This window comes from Carex rostrata, chromosome 17 (genome assembly GCF_964058835.1).
Source record: "Carex rostrata chromosome 17, lpCarRost1.2, whole genome shotgun sequence".
Lineage (NCBI taxonomy): Eukaryota > Viridiplantae > Streptophyta > Magnoliopsida > Poales > Cyperaceae > Carex > Carex rostrata.
Window position 1 is genome coordinate 451291 of NC_135934.1, and position 23077 is coordinate 474367.

Consider the following 23077-nt stretch of genomic DNA (forward strand, 5'->3'; position numbering starts at 1 on the left):
ATATATATATATGAGGTAGTCTACGGTGAGTTGCGAAGTAAAACGCGTTTCTACTTCACGCTGTATTTTTATTTTGAAAGTCCAAATTATCGATCTGAACCGTTAGATATTTAATCTATATTGAAATGTGCTTGGAGACCGAATTTTACATTTTTTGGAATTTTTTTACTATTTATTAAGCATTTTTTTAAAATTGCTGTTTTGCTGTGAACAGTAAAAAACAGTAAAATTTTCTGGACCATCAGATCAGCGACTTTCAAAATTGCTTAATAAATAGTAAAAAAATTTCAAAAAATATAAAATTTGGTCTCCAAGCACATTTCAATATGAAGAACAAGATGAACGGTTCGGATCGGCGTTTTGAACTTTAAAATCGCAAAATATGAGCGTGAAGTAAAATAGTCGCTTTACTTCGCAACTCACCGTAGCCTAGCTCTATATATATATTTTATGAAAGAATTATATTATTTACTGTTATATGAGATAAATATTATAAACTTTAGTATTTTTAATAAATATCTAATTCAATATGTATTGGTATTTAAAAAATAAAAATAAAAAGGTGTCCAGGTATATATATTTTGATCATTATCCGCACCTTTAATTTCACCCTAGGGTTTATATAAGCCACCACGTACTTGTCTTTTATATATTAAATAACAAAGAAAAATCTCGATTTTGATCCTGTTCCTGTTTAACCTATATATTGACTAGAGTTAAACATGCATGCATTTAATTGAGAAGCGCGTGCAGTACCAATTAATATGCTACAATATCAGTTAATTAATTGTCTCTTAATTTTAAAGAAGCATTTTTTAATTTTTTTTTCATCGCAAAAACACTAATAATTAATAAAGTTTTATTCTGACGAGCATGGGATAAAGAAATGAAACAAGCATTTATTAATTAATTGTGCTGAGGTACTGAAAAGATGAACAAGCATTTATTAATTAATTGTCTCAAAACGAATTCGCTGTATTGTCACAATTAAATTAAATTAAATTAAATTAAATTAAAGAAGATATTGCATTGCATTTGGGTTTGGGTTTGGGCAGAGGCGCGCGGTTGTTGGCCTTATATATCTTAATTTGTTAATTAAGCTTTATATAATATCTCAATTAATGTCACTCTCTTTGTTGTACGATTTTTTACTTAACTTAACGTATCCCTTCCCTGCCATGTTAACTCTTGTCTTCAACGGATATTACTATGACACGTCACTATTAAGTAAATAGTCGTTAAAAGATGTGTGCGGCGTAGGGGTGAAAACGGAGCGGATAATGCTGATACCATATCCGCATCCGTCGGATAATTAGCGGATACGAATACGGATACGGATAGTAAACGGATATCAAAATTCAAAACCAAATCCGTCTTAAACGGATACGGATACGAAACGGATAATCTACGGATACGGATTCGAATACGGATACAAAACAAATAATGGTCGGATAATCAAATCATATGAATAATTCACTTAAATAATCCACTTATATTATATAATATAATACAAATATTATAATCAAAACATAATTCTTTTTTAAGTAATACTACAAAGAAAAAAGAAGACAAAAACAGAGTTGTTGTCCGGTTTTATATTTAATCAATAGTCCCACAACTTATAAATAAACAGCTGTTGTGAGGTATATATAGAAGCTTTTTTAAAGAAATTTCATTAACTTGACGAGCATCAACTGGATTGGAGGAAATTTCTCTAACCCACGTGATGAGCTTGAGCTGTATTCCACTACCAAGTCTTTGAAAAATGATAGCATGAGGTGGATTCCACTACCAAGTCTTTCAAAAGCATAGCGGATTTAAATGAATAGATTCTGATACCCGCTTCGGATAGTTACCGGATATCCGCTCCGTTTCTAAATAAGATAATATATCCGAATCCGTATTCGAACCAGTTCAACATATTGAGAAAATATCCGGATCCGTATCCGGTAATATCCGTATCCGAATCCGTTTGATTCGGATAATAGACGGATTCGGAGCGGATATCCGGCTCCGTTTACACCCCATTGTGCCATATTAATATGGAGAACAAGATTAATATGGATGTTTTTGCGATGAAAACTTTATTAATTATTAGTTATTAGTGTTTTTGCGATGAATCAATAAAACTTTATTGAGCACATATTAGTTATTAGTGTTTTTGCGATGAAAATTAATTAATTAATAAAGTTTTTTTGAAAAACACTAATAACTAATAACATTAATTAATATGGAGAACACAATCTCACGATAATTAATTAATAAAGTTTTTTTTTTCATCGCAAAAACACTAATAATCAATAAATCTAAAAAAATAGTAAAAAATTTCCAAAAAATATAAAATTTGGTCTCCAAGCACATATTAATATGGAGAACAAGATGAATGGTTCGGATCGACCGTTAGGATTTTGAAAAGTCGAATATTGAGCCGTAGCACGGGAGGCCTCTTAGCTACCCATAGCACCGTAGCCAAGTCCTATATATATATATATATATATATATATATATATATATATATATATACATATATATATATGAGTAGAACTAGGGTGCTCTTAAGTTCACCAAAGTTTTGGTGAGCTTAACTCTAAAACTTATGAAATCGATTTCAAATGACAAATCTGAACTGTTGAAACCCGCCTACCTTACGTGTGATGCATCTACATGTGAAATTTTTAAACATTCGAATTAATTAGTATAAAGTCAAGCGGTCAAAAAACGTTCAAAAATGAATGCACTAAAATTAATTTATTAACCTTCTAATTTTGACCGCTTGACTTTATACTAAATTAATTCGAATGTTTAAAAATTTCACATGTAGATGCATCACACGTAAGGTAGGCGGGTTTCAACGGTTCGGATTTGTCATTTGAAATTGATTTTATGAGTTTTAGAGTTAAGCTCACCAAAACTTTGGTGAGCTTAAGAGCACCCTAGTTCTACTCTATATATAGTGTGGCTAATTTGCTACCGGAAGCACTTCGACCGAGATGCTTCCGGGGCTATATTAGCATATGTGATGTTCAAACAACAAATCCAAACCGTTAGATGTTTAATCTATATTAAAATCTACTTGGAAACCAAATTTTACATTTTTTGGAATTTTTTTACTATTTTATTAAGATGGTTTGAAAATCGCTGTTTTTATTAAAATTCTGCACCATAAAAAACAGCGACTTTTAAACCATCTTAATAAATAGTAAAAAAATTCCAAAAAATATAAAATTTGGTCTCCAAGTAGATTTTAATATAGATTAAACATCTAACGGTTTGGATTTGTTGTTTGAACATCACATATGCTAATATAGCCCCGGAAGCATCTCGGTCGAAGTGCTTCCGATATCAAATTAGCCACACTCTATATCTCAATGTCACTCTCTTTTTTACTTAACTTAACGTATCCCTTCCCTGCCATGTTAACTCTTGTCTTGAACGGATATTACTATGACACGTCACTATTAAGTAAATAGTCGTTAAAAGATGTGTGGGCCGACATTGAAATAGTAAGTCTTTAAAGGGGAAGACGTACTAATTAAGAAATTAATGTCCAAATTGGAGTCTAAACGTAAGATCGATCGAGTAAAGAGGTTATCAATTTTTAAACACATTTGCAAGTGTGATATTAATTATTTTGGAAAGTTAATTTTCACAATATTACTATATATCTAAAGCCATTTTGCTTAATTTATTAGATACATTAATTAATTGATGCTAGACTAGATGACATATATATAAGACAAACACAGGAAGAAGGAAGCAAATTAACAATTTGGATCCTCTTCCTCCCTCAAATTTTGATTTTGATTTTCTAGCAACAAGATAAATCATCAGCCTTCTCATATTACTTAATATTTTTTTTTTTGTAATTATTAAAGCTTGTTGATGAGCGTTCCGAGTCGACTAAAAAGGAAAAGCGAGCGAGGAATGGTATGCTAATTCCATGCTAATTACAAGATTAGATTCTTATATGAGAAAATGTTATGCGAATATTCATAGCAAATTAAAAACAGTGAAGATCTAGTAGGACTGCCGTTGTTTTCAAGTAAATTTCAACTCAACCAAAATTAAATTGATGGTTTGCATGACATACAGACAAAAAGATATTAAAGAAATAAAGGAAAAGGAAAATGAGTATGGACTAAAAAAGGTGGTGAGAATTTAGAAAAGTCATTTGGTAGGGACAAGAAAACGATAGATCATAGATATATAGTACGTACCTTGGCTACCAAGTCGTCTAAGGATTAATTAATTTTCAAAACAAACGGCTCAACCGCTCAAGTCAATGAGTCAATCAATCATGCATGCATGTGGCCCAAAATCATTAGTCGGAAAAGTATCCTCTACAGTCTACCGTAAAAGCTAGATTTCTCTCACTTTATATTATTGGACTTGGAGATTCGTGCCAAGTTATATCAATTCATTGACACATTATTTTTCATTGGTTTAAACAAAAGATTAAATAAAAATAAAAAAATGATTTGGACAAGAAAATTAAGATTCATTTTGGCAAGACGAATCTGTGGCCAAAATGGTTTTTCTAATTAGTCCAACATGTGGATGGACTAATGGAGTGATGGCGATGGACCCTTCACAGTCACACCATCATGGCATCATGCAAATGCAAATATGCAATGCGGATTATATTGCTCTCACCGTCGTCTCACGTCACTTTAATTAATTAACATAGACAGATTTTTCGACCTTAATTAATTAATTAATTGCACGGTTCCAATGTGATCTCATCTCTCTCCTTAATTAGCCCACTGGAAAAGAAAGACAATATCAAATTATATTTAGTAATTTGTTCCATTTGTTGTATCAGTACCTCTGATATATATATCTCCCTACCTTATTAAGGAGTTTAATGTCTAGGTCCTGCAAGGGTCCTGATTTACTGTTATTTTTATTGATTGAATCTGAGCCATTTAAATAATTAATCTGCTTTTTTTGATTAAATACATCATTTTTTTGTGTAGAAGTTCAAATTTTGTTAAAACTGGACCCGCCACACGTATTGTCACACGTATTCCCACATATTCTTTATTTCTGCACCGTTGGATCTGCATCAAAAATCGTGCAGATTGAATCTAACATGTGAAAATTTTTTCGCTGGAGGCGCTTCTCCCAGCGAATTATTTTTGTTGCTCATCTTCCTCCCCGATCCCTTCTTCCCAAAGAAAAGAAAAAAGCCCTCAGACCCGCGATGCCCAACCCTATCTCTCTCTCCCAACCCTAGCTTTTGTCTCGCAACAGAGAAGAAAATGCTTCTCGTAAGGTCGCTCCGCGGCTACGACCGCCGTCCGCTCGTGCTGGAGGCGGAGCAGACGATCAATAAGGGGCTGAGGAACGACTGGAGCAACGATGAGATCAAGGCCGTCTACGACTCCCCTGTTTTAGATCTCCTTTTCCATGGGGTATATTTACTAGCCATCAATTTGCATTTTTTTTTTTTGAAAATCTCTCCTTTTACTCTCTACAGTGATGATCGACTGATGCAGTTCACCACTGATCCTTGAAGTATCGAGCTACTTTATCTTTATTCACTATACCTTTAAGTAATTTAGTTGCATTTGTGTAATAAATATTCATTTTCTGGAGTAATTTACTAGGAATGTCTCTTCAATTTGATATATAATTAGAAAAAAGGAAGTCACTTGTGTTGAAACTTCTTTGCTCCAAGCAGTGGATTACACAAAGCTGATGCACCAGTCTCTTCAATCTGAGATATCGCCGTATCTGTATAACTATTTGATGTTTATGTATAGTTTTTGTTCTACCTTTGCACTGTATAACTATTGATCTATACACACTATGTTAAATTGAAAATAAAATTTACTGTTATTTATTATTTGTCTCTGTACAATTTTAATGTTTAATCTTATGATATGTCTTTATTGCAACGCACGAGTACGATACTGTGTTTAGTCCCAAATAAGTTGGAATGGTGTAGCATGCCTATAAAATTAGAAGTAGCCTGCTAGGTTGTTAGGTTCCATTGTAGCATACACCCGAAATCCCCAATGGAACCGAACCAGAGTCAACCCCAATCGACCTTCCGATCGAACCGGAACTAGCCGCAGCTGAGTCACCAATTGAACCGGAACCCACCCCAGCTCAGTCTCCAATTGAAATCGAACCGAAGAAGGAAGCCACAGAGATCGAGATCAACGAAGTGGTTGTTTCAAATGGAGATGAAGTGAAGCAAGAGGAAGTGAAATAGCCCTCAGGTCAGTACGGTTATTTAGCTGTTACATACCACCATGCAAGTTCTTTTTGCATGGTTGGCTTAGTAATAACAATTTCTCACATGTTTCTGTTTTTCTTACCTATAGGCCCTTAACAATTGGGGACTTGGACTACAGGTATGATATATCATCATTTTATATGTCAATCGTTTGCACCATAATCGGTTATTACGAACATGTTTCTCATTTGTTATATGTGAAACTATCATGCAGGAGCTCAGTGCAATTGTTCCGGCCAAGGAAAAACAGACTATCATAAAAGCAGCTATCAGTAAGGATAACACTTAATGATATCCCTTCTCTTCATTATTCCCTTCTATCTTCTAGACCTCAAGTTTTGAATAAAATTTTGATTGTTGTTTGTACCAGGGACTAATATCAAAGTACCAGTAAATCCTTCACATGTGGTTGAAGTAACAGCAGAGAGCTTTGATGAGGTTATATTTGACATAACAAAACATGTCCTTGTAGAATTTTATGCCCCTTGGTTAGTACTTAATTAGTACTGCACTCTTTTCTTTCTCTATTTTTCCAAAATGCCATCCAACACAGCTAAAGTTAATGGTAATTATAATCGGAATTTAATTTCTTAAACTTCATTTCTGTGGGCAGGTGCAGTCACTGCAATAATTTTGTTCCAGTATGTTCTGAAACATAATCTTGCTGCTCATAATTTTTTTTTTTTACTATACATTTTAGTTACTAAAATGTATTTATCATATAATAATAATAGACATATGAGGATGTGGCATCAGTATTCAAGCTGGATGAGGAAGTTGTAATTGCCAGAGTTAATATTGATGAAAATAAAGAAATTTTTGAAAGGTTCTCTCTCTTTTTGCTTTTAATTAGCATGCTTCAGAACTTTCTATACATATTTTATCTGTGTATACTTCATGGATTAAATTGATGGAAAAAAAGAAAGGGGGCATTACAATTGGAGTGCGATCAGCCATACAAGCCAGTTTTAAATTTCAATGTTTATTTTTTTAATTTTTTTTTTGCTTTCTCAGATTTTGTATGCAAATACCTATATTAAGCAAATATGTAATTTCCAATGTTTAATCTATTTTTTTTGTTTTTTATTAATAATTTTATTAATAAAAATAATTGTGTAATATTAATAGAAAATGATATCCCACAACTAATTTCATGGTACAATTGAACTCTCATTTCATAATCAATCGAGTGCATACTTGTATTCATAGGTTGCCACTTTTTTAAAAGTAGCTTTCTATCATGTCAAATTCTATTCCAGACAATTCTGTAATATCATTACTTTTTTAACAAAATAATAATTATTTTTATTGAAATGTTTTTTTAATAAAAATATGTTTTTGTTTTCTTATAATATATCCCGTTGCATCGCACGGGCACGATACTAGTATATATAAATTAAGAAATAAGAATTAATGAAAAGAGTGAATGAGCCAACCTGATAACACCCGTGGTCAAAGTGACCAAACTACAAAATAATTAATAATGAAGAACCATTAAATTAAATAAGTGCTCCACTACTTAAAAAGTAATTAAAACTGTAAAAAGATAATAAGATACTCAGAGATATTATGCACATCACAAATGCTTCAGGTATGTAATCGCATGTTTTGAAAACTTTGATATAGACTAATCTTAAGAAACTGAGAAGGTAATTTTAAAAAGCTGCTTTTTTGAAAACCTTGATATAGACTAATCTTGAGAAACTGAGAAGTAATTCAAAAGAGCAGCTTATTGCTAAGTACCAATAAAACTTCTTTGCCACTACCGTCTCGTGTATCTTTGGTCATCCTTATCAGTAGAATTACATCACAATCTGACAATTACATGAAACAAAAAAATTAGTGAAAAATGAATTGCATACTTGGTTCAAATTCATTTTTAAATTTATTAGTCAAAAAAGTTTGTCGGATTGTGTTTGTGCATAGCACATTACCTCATTGTGCCATAGCTTTCAATTATCTATTGTTTTGAGTTTATTTCTAAATTTTTCTTCATAAGGTCATGGTTCAAGCTTATAGTGATATTCTTAGAATCTTTATGAGTAATATATTAAACCATTAAAAAAATTCTCTATATTCTTGTTTTATTTGTTGCTAGTGTTTATGTCTAGATACTTCCATTTGTATACATTCACAAAATAGATGATTGAAATATATGCCAGTGGGTAGTTTTTCATTTCTGTTTTTCCGGTAAACAATTACTGTAATCTATCTTTTCATCAGTGAAATTTTAGCAAAGTTTTGTAACTTTAGCAACTTTAGCATTTGAAACTTAGCAAAGTTTTGTAATGGGCCTACGGACATGTACAAACCAAAAAAAAATACTTTGGTTTGTTTGGTTAAACTGAACAAACTGCAATTTACTTTGGATTGGTTTTAATCTGTTGATAAGGTTAATTCGATCGGTTCAATTCTAGTTTTGAAAACCAAATAAAACTTTAGTATGCCTATTTTATTTCAGTTTTAACCTAACCGAACCAATGAACACCCCTAGTGGTATCCTTTTACATCAGTACCTAACTCAACCAACATTGGTACCAGAGAATAGGCTGTTGAGAATCAAATTAATAAAATGGCTGCTGAGAATTTACAGGACTAACTTGACCAACATTCTTGTAAGTAGCAAATTTACAGGAATCAAGCAAAATGGCTGCTGAGAAATATCAAATTAAAAATGCCAAATTAAAATCGCACAAGTTAAAAATTAGGAAATATATTTATTTTGCTATAAAATCAATAAACCCTACAAAATATCTGAAAGGGGAGAAAACAACAAATTAATAAAAACTTGCATGTATGTAGGAAACATATTTGTTCAATTAGCTAGATTTTCTTCGTGGATTTGAATGTCTTCCCTTGAGAATCAAGTGCCGAAGTACAATTCTTTGACCACTATCTTTGCACCTTAACAAATCAGCAAAACGAATCTCTATCTACTCGTTACACCGAGAAAAAATCAGATAGTACCATGTTGACAAGAACCAGAAGAAATGTACTCCGAGAAGTGACAAATCTTGGCTGGAAGTTAAATGCAGTATTTCGGGTTGTCGTTTTGTTCTGAAGGCAAGAGCAACAAATTATAGAGATGCATGGATGATAACTGAGCAAAACACGCTAGTGATACTCGGTGCTCACTGTGACTCATCCATAATAAAGGACTGAAATATTTCGTGCTGTTCACGGGAATGGGCTCATCAACAGGGTCGGCTGGTGGTGGTCTCCTAGGTCGTCCCCTAGCCATCCTACGTTGAAAAAAATAGACATTCTACAAGTTGCTAAAATATGCTAATTGCGGTAAAAATATGATAAAATAAGCTAATTACGGTAAAAATATGCAAAATTATGCTAATATGAAAAAATATGTTATTCGGGTAAAATATGCTAAAAAAGCAAAAATATACTCAATTTCTCTTAAAATACGCTAATTGCGGCAAAAATATGTTATTAGGGTCAAATATGATAAAACAAGCAAAACTATACTCAAATATAATAAAATACACTAATTATGGTAAAAATATGCTCAATTACGCTAATATGAAAAATATAAGTTATTCAGATAAAATATGCTAAAACAAGTAAAAATATACTCAAATATGCTCAAATATGTAAAATACGCTAATTACGGTCAAAATATGATTACTCGGGTCAAATTGCAGTGAAAATACGCTAATTACGCTAATTATGGTAAAAATATGCTTATTCGGGTCAAATATGCTAAAACAACAAACAATATACTCAAATATGATAAAATACGCTAATTGTAGTAAAAATATGCTAAAATACACTAATATGAAAAAAAAAATGTTATTCGGATAAAATATGCTAAAACAAGCAAAAAAATACTCAAATTGGCTAAAATACGCTAATTGCGGTAAAAACATGTGAAATTATGCTAATATGAAAAAAAATATGTTATTCGGGTAAAATATGCTAAAACAAACAAAAATATACTCAAATTGGCTTGAAAGCTTGAAAATATGCTAATTACGATCAAATTTTGGACTAAAAAAATCCAAAATAAAATTAAAACTAACTTTGGTATTATAATTATCACTAATTACAAATAATTTTGGTACCTACCTACATTAACACTAATTGCCACTAAATTGGTATAGTAATTAATTAACCATAATTATAACTAATTAACACTAACTCAACTAACTAAATATAATTAACACTAATTAAAACTACATTATACTAATTTGGTACCTTACTAACTTAATTGGACATATCTACAACTAATTTTACACTACAAATGAAATTAAAAAAAAAATAGAAACTTACTTGCAAATATGGAGAAGAGAGGAGAAAATTTGGAGAAAATTTGGATGGGAGGAGAGAGAGAGTGTAAATTTGAGAAAATGATTTTGGAGGAGAGAGAAACTGTTGGGGTGGGCTTTATATAGACCCGGACCGCAAATTTTTTTCATGGTTTCGAATTTTAATTCCCGTATGCGGAAATTTCACTGTTTCGACTTTTTATTCCAATTCGCATATAATATTTACAGTTTGGATATTTTTAAAATTTCAGCTGAAACTCAATTATTTTTAATAAAATATTTATAAAAATATCGGCCAGACCAGAGGAGGATAATTTGATTTCTTTTGTTTTATTCAATTGTATTTAATTTATTTTAATTCTACTTTGCAAGGATGGTGCGAGTGTTATGAGCTTTCAGCAAAGAGCAAGGACAAAAATAAACAGTATAGTCTTGTATTCTCTGTTTCCTTATTTTTTTATATTTTATATTTTTTTTTTGTCACGCCTTTGCATGCAACCTACTCTTTCTTGGTTTATTTATTTATTTATTTTTCTGTACGAGACAAACTTTTGTAGCAGTAATAGTCAACACGGTCTGTAATGGCGGTGACACGTGGATTTTTGAACTTTGGACCTCCTCTAATGGCAACCAACTGTAAAGTGTAAACTGAAAATGCCCACCACACAAAATATTCAATTTTTGAGGTTATAAAAGATGTTGTGTTATTGATGAAAGATGTTATAGAAGAAGCAGAGACTTAAAGAGATTGTTTGCTAAACTATTATAAGTTTTGTTTTTTTTTTATTTTATGGAACTATCTCCACATTAATATCAACGTTTGAAAAATAAAAATAAAAAAGGTAATCTACGCACCTGAGAAAAGTGTAGCTGGGTTACAAACCCATAATATTTCCCTATAGAATGTTTTATATAACAGTCCTTTAAATAAAGACTATTAGAAACCCAAGCAAAGGCTCTCATTGTTTTATAACATCATGAGCCCAGCACTTTAGTTGGACTTCTCCGTAATTTTGGGCCTATGTTTTGTTCCTTCCAGCCCATTAAATATGTTCAGCTCCTAAACAGAGCGACTGCCGACTGAGCGAGAGCGTTCTCAAATTCTAAATCCGAATCCCTTCCTCTACCAGTGACTACCAGTGACTACTCCGACTGTACTAGATAATAGAGAATAGAGGAGAGCAGAAGCGCCAGTGAATCGCTTCTGCTCTCCTCTTTTATATATACAATTGCAATTTTTTCTCCAGCCTAATAGTGGGAAAAAGGAATAATGAAAAAAAATGAAACAAGTTGGTTTTGGTTCATCAATTGAAGCCAGCAAACAAAATCACAAACTGATTTTGTTTCTGTTTTGAGAGAAACCGTCTTAAAATGACAATAGTTTACTGGAATCATTTCTCTCATATTTACGGAATGAATTGAAATTTTTAGGTATAGGAGCTTGGTAGTATCGATGACTTCCAATTCAATTCAGTCATTTTTGAACGCTTACAAGATCCAGAAGTCCCTCTCAATTAATTAGCTTAAAATTTAATTTAGATGCTTAATTATTTCTATTCTGTTGTTCCTATGCCCAATTTAGGGTTATAAATAGAAAAGGGGCTTGAATCTATCCATTATACTTGATAGTTAGTTTGTTTGATTTCTGATTTTTGTGCAATTGTGGATGAATTTTGGGGGTCAATTCTAAACACGAATTACTAGATGCACAGACAACATCTATAATTGATTGCGTCTTGCATGCTTTAAAATTATAATGCCTACAACCAAGTTTTGAGGTAGGTGAGGAACTATAATACCTAGCTAGCTAATACCACTCTTAATTATACAATTGCACAAATTTAGAATGACCTAGGTTTATTCAATTTAGTATGACCTAGGTTTATGTAATACAAATTACTAGTCCTTTTTTTCCCGCAAATGCACTTCTTTTAGACTGCAATAGAGTTTTACTGTTTCTTCCATTAGTAATTGTACTCAAAACAAACAAAAAAATATAGTTTGCTTATTCCTACCTACTGTTTTGTATGTAACTTTTACTTCGCCTCAACAGTATTAGTAATAAGACAGGGCTATTATGCACTAAAATTAGCTATTATCATTATTCAAAATCAGTTCTTAGTTGATTAAAATATAATCTACAGATATGACACAATGCCTTAATTTTTTTACATTTTGCATAAATGTATCATATAATTCTATTATACACAACAAATATAAAAAAAGTTAACATTTTCTCCTTTTCTCTTTTCGAATTGTGGATATCATTCAATTTTCAATATTGTTGTTATGAATTTATCCCACAATGTGTTAAAATATTCTACTTTGTTATGTTTGCAGCTTTAGTTTAAAGTAACGACGGTCTACCAATTAATAGACAATACTAATCTGCTGCAAGAGAGTTGTCGATTATCACTTACAGTACATGAATGAACGGTTAGTTTAACTGCAGTCTTTTTCAATTAATAACTTTTTAATTTTTCCTCAACTAGACAGATAAAGCCAGTATCCCACAGTGCCTGTTCGATTGGGTAGGATTTAGCTTCCTTAACGCTCCTTAGACCCTTAATCCACGTTAATCCGTCCGAACAGTTGTTCCTTTGACAGGATTAAGATACCTTCCTTAGCACAAAACCTTAATCCAGGGAACCCTTTCCTTAAGAATCCTGCCTCCTTTGAACCTCCTTAAGAGCCAAAAAGGTGTTTTTTTTGGACAATTATGCCCTCAACAAGAGACCTCCTTAAGCCCTTCACATTTATTTATTATTTTCTATTGTCTCCTCCCTCAGAAGAGGGCACACTTACCTAGGCACGGCAAATAAAAGAACTCGTTCTCTCCGTTGAAGATTGATGGTTGTCCGACCAACAACATCCAAATCCGACGCCTCACGACTGTTCTCCTCGAGACGATCTCTCTATTGACATCCCATTTATTTGGAGGTATTTTTTCTTTTGTTGGCATCTTTCTTGAGAATCATTTATTCTGAGGTATTTACTGACACGAGTAGAACAATGGATCAGCTGACACTAGAGATAAAACAACAAATGGAGTTCACAAACAGCGTGAGATTATAGGCTTACAAGAACTGGAGAGCAAAATGATATTTGCTGTTTTATTCTTTCTCTTTTTATTTTATTTTTATTTTATTTTATTAATCTCCATTTCTTTCATAGGAAGGGAAATTATTTTCTGTTTTTGGGTTTTCCTGCACTTACTGTTTTTATAACTCAACTGCGTTGAGTGAATTGTTTTTTATTTCCAATTACGTTACAAACCTATTGTAACTTTTTACCAGTAATCAAACAGGGGCGTGACCCCAGTTTCTTTCTCAAAAAAAAAGTCTATGTTGGATATTTGGAAGTAATTGTCCATATAAGTGAATGCATGTGTTGGATATTTGAAAGTAATTTTCTGTCTCCGACTTAATTGTACCGGTCAGAATCAATACCGTACCAGTAAGAGTATGGTATAGTTTTTTCTCTAATTTGCAATATATTTAGCATGTAACAAAATAAGCTTGATTGTATATGCAATTGAATTTTGTTCTTGACAAGGAAACAACAATTTGAATCTTATACCTTGCATTCACAGCCACTACATGGTACTGGAACCAAGCAAAGCACATACCAATTAGCACAGAGAAAGGATAAAATGAGGGATTTCAAAAAGAACAAGAAAAGGGCATAAGAACAAGTCACAAAATACCAACTCTTGGATAATATGGATAATTTCATTTGTTCTAATATATTTATTATACAACTTATAATTTTATTTGTTTTGTTTCTTAGGTAATATGGATAATTTCAATTTCGAAGAGCTTATGAAGATTTTGGATGATAATGATGAATCATGGATTTTTATGAATAATATACTTCCAAGTACCATATTTGGAGTTTCATCGTCATCTTCCACACAAGATCAAGATAAGAGAATGTCGGGTGTTGAATATATAAACGACTTACTTAATGCAACGCCGGAAGTACCTTATGATTATTTACGAATGAACAAAACCAAGTTTCTTGTCCTTTGTGATACAATATTAGCAAAATGTATTGTTAATATTGATGAGGTGACAATAGAAGAACAAGTCGGTATGTTCTTGCATATAGTTGGGAATGCCTCAAATATGAGAGGTGTTAGCTATCATTTTCAACGTTCTTTGGATACTGTCTATCGAACATTCAATGATGTTTTATGGAGCATCATTGAGATGAAGAGCGATTACATCAAGTTGCCCGAAGCCAATGCACCAAAACATGCTTGTGTCGGGGAACACACAAGATTCTCTCCATTTAAGGTACTGCCATTTTGAATAATTTATAAATATTTATTAAAATCTAGAGATATTCAAAACATTGTACAAATATTTGTTATTATTAATTTAGGGTGCCTTGGGCGCTATTGATGGTACTCACATACCCGCTTTCGTAAAGAAAAAGAAGCGAAGAAGACACATCAATAGAAAGGGTTTTGTTTCTCAAAATGTCATGGCTGCAGTTGACTTTGACATGTATTTTGTTTACGTGTCAGTCGGATGGGAGGGTTCAGCTGCAGACATGAGGGTCTTGCGTTCAGCATTAAATGATGGTGGTTTCATCGTTGCCTCCGGTAGATATTACCTTGCTGACTCAGGTTATGCAAATACAGGTAGTTTTCTTTGCCCATATCGTGGCCACATATATCATTTGGCACAATTTCAACAATTATCTACATCAAACCGGTACCAAACAGCAGAAGATTTATTCAACCATCGCCATGCCCAACTTCGGAATGTTGTTGAGAGAACTTTTGGAGTATTAAAAATGAGATTCAAGATTCTTAGAATAATGCACCCTTACAAATACAGAAAGCAAGCACTAATTGTGTTTGCATGTTGTATTTTACATAATTTCATCAAACGTCAAAATGAGATTGAAATAGAAAATGATATTTTCTTGGATGAGGAGCGGGCAATAAGCGAGGAAGATGATGATGAAGATGTTGAACAATCTGGAATTACCACTGGTCTCAACGAAACACAGCTTGGAGACTTACTTCGAACGGGCATTAGAAATAAATTGTGGGATAATATGCCAAGCCGTGTAAGGAATCCAAGAAAGCGTAGAAATTAGATATTATTGAATATGTCAATCTGTGTCTCTAGTGATATCATATTTTTTTGGTTTAATATCTAATATGGATTACATTTTGTCTCACTGAATTGTGCTGGACACTTTGTTCTATGAATTTCGTTTAACTTTTTTTTTTCCTTTTTCAAGTGTTCACTTTATTTATACAATGAACGTTCTAATTATTTATATTTTTCATACTTGCATAGTTAACAGTGTTGCAGTTTTATATTTTTTTTCAAACTGTTTTATCCAGAATCTCATATTATTGATATGAGAATATTTGTTTTATTCAGATGAGACTTTGTTAAGGTTATGGTATTTGGTACCACTGGTACAAACAATTTGTTTGATCATTGGTATGGTTTATGAAGGAGCTGCATTTTTATTAGGTGGAAATTTTTATCCAGGACAGTGAATGGATTCAATTATGAATTGGTGAAATAGTGAGTAAATAGGAATATGATTTGTAAATTAATTTTCGCATTAACAGAAGCAAATCAATACTAATTATAATTGTAATGAGCAGTAAAATTTGTTAACTTTTATTTGATGCATTACTGTATGGACAAGTATTTTGTTGAACTTTGGTTAATTTTATTTTTTCCGAGCTGTGAAGATGAGGCTTTGATAAATTTGTGAAAGATGCATTATTGTTATCTTTTCTGGGCTGTGAATAAGCTTTAAATAATATCAGTTTCTTTTCTTTTTATTTTTTGTTATTTCTGAGGAAAAAATGATTTTGAGCGGCTACATAAGAAACAAGAATGTATTTCTATTGCAAAAAATATTAAATAAATTGCTGTTATCTATATAACAATATATAACAATACAGGATGGGGGTATATTGGTCTTTGACTCTTATCACATAATATAATAATTTTTTTTAGTGTATAATCCTTCTTTCATCTTAATCTTTTCCTTGCCGAACGTGAGTTCCTTAGCGTTCCTTAAGCTCTTAATCCATTTTGCCGAACGGGGCCACAATGTGTCAAAATAGTGTACTTTGTTATGTTGCAGCTTTATTTTCAAGCGACGATGGTCCCGATTTTTTTATTAATAGAAAAAAAATAAATAAAATATCGAAATACGGGATTAGTTTTGAATTTTTTCAAAAAATAGGTAGAACGGGTTGTGAAAACCCGTCCACCGAACGGGTCTAATTATCCCGTCCGGATTAATCCCCCTAATACACTACTTAACCAAATTCGTGCGAAAAAAAAAATTACAAAAACCCGGACGGGATAGAAAGACCCGTCCAGAACAGAACAAAAAAACAAAAAAACAAAACAAAATAGCTCGGACGGAGTTATAAAACCCGTCGGAAATTTTCATCTATATTATTATTGTATTATATTATTATTATATTATATTATATATTTTTTTATATTATATTATATTATATTATTATTATATTATATTATATATATATATTTTTATATTATACTATTATATTAATATATTTATAATATTATTATATTATATTATATAATATTTTTTTTATATTATATTATTATATTATTATATTATATTATTTTATGAGTAGAACTAGGGTGTTCTTAAGCTCACCAAAGTGTTTGGTGAGCTTAACTTCAAAATCCATCAAATCGGTTTCAAATAACGAATTTGAACCGTTAGAACCCGCCTATCTTACGAATGATGCGTCTACATGTGAAAATTTTAAACATTTGAATTAATTTAGTATAAAGTCAATCGGTCAAAATTAAAAAGTTAATAAATTAATTTTAGTGCATTCATTTTTTAACCTTTTTTGAATTAATTTTAAATATTTTATTCAATTTAAGCCTGATTGTCCTTTGCCGAACAACCACTCCTTTACACAGCTTAATTTCTTAAGCTGCATTCCTCTAAGCATGCTTGCCGAACAGGTACCATAGTTCTACTCATAATATAATATATATATAAGTATATTAATATAATAATATAATATAAAAAACAAAAAAAATATAATATAATATAATATATATAAAATCATAATATAATAATATAATATAAAAACAAAAAATAATATAATAATCATATAAATGAAAATCTCGAACGGGTTTTATAACTCCGTCCGAGCTATTTTGTTTTGTTTTTGTTTTGGTTTTTTTTTTGTTCTGGACGGGTCTTTCTATCCCGTCCAGGTTTTTGTAATTTTTTTTTTCGCGCGAATTTGATTAAGTAGTATATTAGGGGGATTAATCCGGACGGGATAATTAGACCCGTCCGGTGGACGGGTTTTCACAACCCGTTCTACCTATTTTTTGAAAAAATTCAAAACTAATTCCGTATTTCGATATATATATTTTTTTTTCTATTAATAAAAAAATCAGGACGATGGTCTACCAATTAACGGACAATACTAATCTGCTGCAAGAGAGCTTGATTTTCTATATACATTTTTCTAGGGGGAATTTCATGTATCCCCCTCAAAAACTTCAATATTACGTATTTCCCCTTCAAAAGTTTGTAATAACGTATTTGTCCTTCAAAAATGTCACAACTCACATATTTACCCATTTCGTCAATAAAATATATTAAAATATATAAAATAAATAAATAATAATATTTCAAAAAAAAATGGACCATTATACCCTTCTTTATTCGTTCCTTCTCTCCAATCCTTCCTCTCGTTCGTCTAAATGCTCCAGCCAATTTTTTTTTCTCTAAAGCTCATTGAAGAACCAGAAGTCTACCTTGCCATCTTTTTTACTTGATTACTCAGTTGTCACTTATCACTCATACAATCCACTTCCCCTCAATAATCTCTCACTCCCCTTCCCCAATAATTCTATGCCGTAGTTGATCAAGAAGTATTTGTACTTCTTGAAAAGTGAAAACTCTAAGACACCTCTTGAATTCCTTCAATCACGAGCCAGAAGCTGATCGCTCGCCTCAGCTCACAATTCGTTCATGGTTCCCAGCCCTCTTTTGTCAAAGAAGATGAATTGGAAAATCATAGATTGAAGTTCGATCAAGTCAGATATGCTCTCAAATCAGCCCATGGCCTTAGCTCTCAGACCGATTGATGTACTTCACTTCAGTCTAAGTACCAAAAGGTGTGACTAAATAAACACTAGGTGCTGACGAGCTACCCCTTGGAAGATGGTGGGCAAAGTAATTTCGTACCCTTCCCTAGCTGAGTTAATGAGTTAACAAATAGTTGAGTTTTGACTTCTTACCAAGCTATATGGCTCTATACCCGAAGTAGATAGGTGAATAAAATTGAATACTTGAAAGGAGAAAGAGAATCAAAATCTGCTGCTACGGTACCATTCAGAGAAATGAATCTCTAATATCATCTAGTATGGTACCATTCAATCCACTTCCAGTCAAATCAAGCACTTTTCAACAATTTAAATTGCTTGCAACTCTCAAAGACAGCATTTAGCGGGGAGAATTTGAGTCTGAGAGAAAATCAGAGAATCGGAGAAAGACCATAAGGGCATAATGGTCTAAAGTAAAATTTAAAGATATTTAATATATTTTAATGATGCAATGGGTAAATATGTGAGTTTTGACATTTTTGAAGGACAAATACGTTATTACAAACTTTTGAGGGAGAAATACGTAATATTGAAGTTTTTGAGGGGATACATGAAATTCCCCCATTTTTCTAACTCAAAAACAGTTACCAAAGCAAACAGTTGCCGAAGCAACGCGGAGGCCACCTGCTAGTTTCTTTAGATCTTGAAATTAACCGTTCTCGCCATTTCCACCTTCCGGTCTCCATAGGCCATAGCTGAGTTTTAGCTTGTAAGAACTAAGTACCCATGAATTCTCGCTCTTTTTCTATATTAATAAACAGACATAAAACCAAATCCCAATCTCCTTCCTCTTCCCTCTTTCGCAACCAACAAAAACCCAAAACCAAACACCACAACAGAAAACCAAAACCAAAACCTTCTTCAACTGCTCCCCACCAATTTCTCTCCCTTCTCAAATCAATCTCTGATCCAATCGTAGCTCTCTCTCACCTCCTCTCTTCTCCTCCTTCCCTCCTCCACTATCATTCTTGTTCATCCCTCCTCTATCGCCTCTCTCGCGCTCCCCGTTTTGTCCCTGTATTACTCGCGTTTCTCTCTTATATCCATAGCCAACGGGTACCTCTACAGGAGCCTCTCTTTTCTACACTAATCCAAAATCTCGGCAAGTTGTGTCTACCTCATATTGCAGTTCGAGTGTTTGACTCCATTTCTTCCTTCAATGTGTCCGTATATTGTCCATCTAAAATGTCACTTAATTCTTTACTTAATGCACTGGTTGACAATGGCCGACTCAACCATGCACGCAATGTGCTTGATTCATGTCCCAAGCTGGGGATTCGCTCAAATGTTGTTTCATATAACATAATCATCAAGGGCTACTGCAAAAGAGGTGATTTGAATGGTGCACGGCAGGTGCTCAACGAAATGGTTGACAGAAGAAACATCAGGCCGTCAGTCGTCACGTTTAACATCTTCATTGGACATGTGTGTAAAGAGAATGGTGTGGGTCCTGCCATGAAGTTGAAGGATGACATGCTGATTCGCTGGAGAGTCATACCAAATGCAATTACTTTTGCATTGTTTATGAGGGGATTATGTGAGGAGGGGAGATATGATGACGCAAAGAAGCTCATGTTTGATATGGAATTTCAAAATTGCAAAACAGGTCTTGTGAATTATGGTGTTTTGATCAATGATTGTGCAAAACGAGGCGATTTCGAGGGGATTAAGGAGCTGCTCTCAGAAATGAAAAGGAGGCGGGTAAAGCCAAATGATCCAATTTATAACATGATCATTAGTTACTTATGCAAACAAGGTACAGTTCACGAGGCATATAGAGTTTTATTAGATATGCAAATCAAAGGCGGTTGTAACCCAAGTGCAGCGACTTATCGTTCATTGCTTGATGGCTGTTGTAGGTTTAATGAGTTTGAGCTAGGGTTTAGGGTTTTAAATGCAATGTTAGCTAGTAGTCATGTCCCCAGATCAGAGAGCTTTATCTGTTTGATAAAGGGGCTTTGTGAGAATGCAAAGGTAGATGAAGCATGTTTTGTGTTAGAGGAAATGGTGAAAAGAGGATGTATCTGTACTGATTTGGAGACTTGGAGTGCTTTGGTTGAAGCTAATTTTGCCAATAATAATGATAAAGATATTGAGGTTGTTTGTGTTAATTAATTTTAGAATGTTTGTATCAACTAAATACTATAATTGGAATTCATTTCAATATTTATCATATCAATCTGACAGAAGAGCTATGTTTATTTATTTGTTTAAATTAGCTAAATAGTAAATATGTCATGCTGGGACAAGTCCTGAATTTTTGTTTTTGGAGTGTCATTTGATCATGCAATAGGCTTGTGGAAAACACTCTTTGTTTCACAAACAAAAGTTACTTCATTGCAGACACAAATTCAATTGAATTAGTTGTCTGAAACTATTCCCATGAGAATGAGATCTCTAGTTCATCTTTTATTATGTTGTATAGAACATTAGCCTGACAGCATAATGTCACGAATGGTGTCTTCTCAATTTAAAAAAACTTTGGTAATATGAGGTGATTTATTTTGTTGTCATGGCAATTGGCAAGAGGTGAGTTTAAAGATTTTGGAATCAGTCTGCCATAGCAGTTGTTGTGTTGTACTATGGCCCAATTGAGAAAGATCCTGTTCCAGATGCACATGTGCCAATTATGAAGTTCAAATTTGCAGGGGTTTCAATTGACCTTCTCTATGCAAAAGTGGGCTTATTAGTTGTTCCAGAAGTATGTTTGTTTTTAATTTGGCTATTGCCGAGTTTAGAGTTAATATTTCTGATTTTGGGGATGTTTTTTTATAAAATTTAGCATCATTGCAGGTGCTCCTGCAAAAATATGTATAAATATCTTGTATGCCCTGGTAAATATTGGAAATATCATATTGTCCTCATTGACAATTGAAGTTAAAGCTATACTTTGAATTACATCATAGTCTACTTTATCTCAGTGGTTCTATGTGCAAAAGCTGCAAATGCAAACTAGGAGCTGGTGTTTTAGGGATTTGAATATAATAGGACTATTGAGGGGGGAGGGGTGGTTATACATGATATTCTCTCACTTTATTGGAGAAATATGAACTTTTTTTTTGAATAAATGAACTTACTAATAAATTCTTTTTTGGTTGAGGTACAACTCTAGGTTATTCATTTAGTTTGTCCCTGTCCTCTTTTTCAGGACCTGGATATAAAAACAAAGTTATATACTAGAAAATGTTGATGAAGAGAGCTCGCAGCTTGAATGGATGTAGAGTTACTGATCTTATTCTGGGTCTGGTGTCTAACATTCAGGTATCATTACTATTATACTTTCTTGTACATTACAGCCACAACTAGGAACTAAGCAGCAGTTACTGGTTATATGTCTTTTATATTATAACTCATTTTAAATTTATAAAGTTGAACAGAACAAGAGTGTTTTTAAGTTCACAAGCTTTTCGGTGAGTTTAACTTCAAAACCTATCGGATTGTCTTCAAATAATGAGTCCAATCAATTAAAACTAATCTACTTTACGAGTGATGAGTGATGCAATTACATGTCAAATTTATAAATTTTCGGCTTAATTTAGTATAAAATTTAGTGGTGAAAAAAAGTTGATAAGTTAATGTTGATGCGTTTATTTTTTATCATTTTTGTACTGCTTAACTTATATTAAATAATTAAAAAATTTATAAATTTGACCGGTAAGCGCATTACTTGTGAAGTGGATTGGTTCCAATAGTCTAGATTTGTCATTTGAAGTCAATTTGATAGGTTTTGAAGTTAAGCTTAAAAAGAAATTGGTGAGCTTAAAAACACTATATCTACTCTATAAAGTTTTCATTTTACCTTTTAAAAAAATAAGAATATGTAGTTTGTGTAAAAAAATGTTCAGTCTTTAATTGGTTGGTTTTTAGTGATTAATAATTCACTTCTTTACTTGTGATACATACACAAGTAGCATTTAGATATATACTTGTGTGCACATCACAAATAAAAAATGAATCATTTTTACTCAAAACGGGCCAATTAGAATAATGAATATTTCTCGCAAGACATGCTACATAATATATATATTTTTTTTAATAAAGTGTAAATAGATACTTTATATATTACACTAAATTGAGCTGCAGTAGAAAATACAATAAATTGAGTAAACTTGTGAGTATTTTAAACTTAAGAGGGGTAAATTAAATATGATATTATTTAATTTTGGAAGGCTAAGTACCATAGTTATACTTGTACAACGATAAACTCTTTGCAATTTTTTTTTTTTTTTTTTTGAGAACTTGGTAGATGCAACTCTTTGCAATGTTACTGTTGGGTCGCAAGGACACCCGCTGTACACACTTAATAAAGCCATAGCCGTATAAGATTCTTGATTAACAAAAAATCCTCCACTTTCACATCCCGCACTTTTTTGAGTTAGTGAGTGATCATGAGG

General features: G+C 32.4%; 1 long non-coding RNA gene across 1 annotated transcript; it reads left to right on the forward strand.

The window, feature by feature from the left end:
• Positions 1-6217: 6217 nt before the first annotated feature.
• On the forward strand, positions 6218-7632 carry LOC144568563 (uncharacterized). The gene is made up of 4 exons (XR_013515684.1): positions 6218-6362; positions 6459-6516; positions 6615-6732; positions 6858-7632. It is a non-coding gene; the product is annotated as an uncharacterized LOC144568563 (long non-coding RNA).
• The last annotated feature ends 15445 nt before the right edge of the window (positions 7633-23077 follow it).